The sequence below is a fragment of the Pyxicephalus adspersus genome, chromosome 4 (genome assembly GCF_032062135.1).
Source record: "Pyxicephalus adspersus chromosome 4, UCB_Pads_2.0, whole genome shotgun sequence".
Taxonomy (NCBI): Eukaryota; Metazoa; Chordata; class Amphibia; order Anura; family Pyxicephalidae; genus Pyxicephalus; species Pyxicephalus adspersus.
This window is the reverse complement of record NC_092861.1, coordinates 74565290-74567632: the sequence shown is the minus strand read 5'-3', so window position 1 is coordinate 74567632 and position 2343 is coordinate 74565290.

The following is a 2343-nucleotide window of genomic DNA, read 5'->3' as shown; positions in this document are numbered from 1 at the left end:
AGTGCTGACATTTTCACCCAGGTTCAGGATCTTCTTGATTGACCAGGCCGGAATGACACAACTCCACAAAGTAGCTGATTTATTTTAGCACTGATGAATGCACACTGTGCAGTGCATAGAAGACTGCAAACAGAGAGGTGTGCTTGTATTATTGCAGAAAACATTAAGCATCTCCTGTCAGCAATAAAGAACCAGTCTCCTCACAGTTTTGTCTTTTTAGAGTGTCATGTCACCTTAAGGATGCTATTAAAGACTCTGCAATGTTGTGGCACTGGAATGGGATCCATATAAGTCTGATTAGTTCTCCTTGTGCAGTGAGCGTGTGAGCATCGCTGATTGGTGTGCAGTAGGTATGATTGAGCGGGGGCGAGTTGGACCCCTGCAGATAGACCATGGCACTCACACAGGGATTCTATATAAGAAGTTAGACCTTTAAATACATACGTACCTTTCTCTGCCCCAACACTGTGTGTAATGTATATATGTCCCTGTTCTTATGTGCACTGCATATTAGTCACTCACATTTATAAGGGCTTGGTAACAATACATCCATTGCTCTTTATAGATAAAACAAAGCAGTATATTACTCATATATGTACACGTACAAGAAGATGATAACAGCACAGAAATGTTAGGAAATGCAAAGTACAGAGTGTGGAGTGACATGCCTGGATAGTTATTTATTCTTGGAACTGTAAAGTATACATGTATGAGAAGAAAAACGGTCAGGTAATGAAAATACATCTATGTATATAGGGAAGCGTGGTTACAGGTGTCTGGATGGCTCAGGTAGGGTGGAGGTCACCAGGGAAGAGGGGGGCACTGCCACTCTCGATTAGGGCACTAAAAATGGCCAGGACCTGCCTGAAAGCTAACCTCATTTTAATATTGTTTCCAGAAACAAAGGTGCAGTTGCCCTCTGAAGTCTTCCTTTGTTGTAATGCTTCCAGGAGACGTGATGTCACCGGTCCTCTGCGCCAAATGGCAGCAGAACTAGGTGCTAGAAATGGTATTACAATATATTTAGGATCTGAGATGTGGCCTTAGATGAGTTTTCCTAAATATTATTTACCAATGTTTAGGATTCTGTAATACTGATAGTACAGCGCCCTATTATCAATAACTAATAATAATATTATGTAATATTGATAACCATGATGATATTATTACTTAATAATGATAACCACAAAAAAGTGCACTTTTAGCAAATCTAGAAAAGTTCATTAATGTCATTGGGTTACACTCCCCTTAAAAAGACTTTGCAAACTCCTGCCCATTACATCATTGCTCTGTATTTCATGTATTTATGGTTGAGGTTGGTGTGATTGGAACATTTACTTTGTACAGTATACTGAGGCGTAATGTGCCCTGGCTACCCAAAGACCATGTGGATGTTTTATTTCTAGGGATTTGTTAACCCTTCATGAGAAAAAGTAAGGCATACCTTGTTCCCCCCTATATTCAGCCCCTGGGGTGTGGGGATGGACATCTGAACACCACCTTGTTAAAGGGGGCTTCCAGACTCGCAATAGGCCCCTCATAACACCGGCCTTCCTCGTGGGGAAGGATGCAGGGATGGCCCTTGCCACAGTTCGGGGTTGATCTGTTTTTTTTAAAAGGGGGGCTACACACTTTTTGCTCCCTTAATTTTTTGAGAAAAAACTGACTTCTGAGAACCTTTTATAGATACGATAGGGGGCACACAGGCATTCTTCCCTTACCCCCAGTCCATAAAGGCCCCAAGCCATTTAAAGGGTCTGGTTTTTAAAAATTGGGGGAACCCCACGCGTCTTTTCGGAAAATATACAGCATACACTGCACACAAATATTACGCCAAACTTTATTGCATTTAAGAAATGTAGACCTGACTATGCAATGGACCTGCACTTGCACCTGGCTGACTGTCTATCCTGCTAGTTGTGCATCTGGCCACTTTTTATATCTAATATGTCCTAACAACGCACCTGGCATTGTTGCAATGTGCAACCCTACCTACCCATGCATGTCGCTACTCTTTATGTCCAATCTGTCCTACCCATACACCTGGCTACTTTTTATGTTTAATCTGTCCTTCTCTTGCACATGGTTACTTTTATGTCTTATCCAGCTGACCCATGTACTTGTCAGCGGTTATGTCTAATCTGTCCTATCCATGCACCTGGCTACTGTCTATGTTTTATCTGTCCTACCCATGCACCTGGCTACTTTTTATGTCTAATCTATCCTATCCATGCACTTGGCTACTTTTTATGTTTAATCTGTTCTACCCATGCACCTGGCTACTTTTTATGTCTAATCTGTCCTATCTATGCACCTGGCTACTTGTTATATCTAATCTGTCCT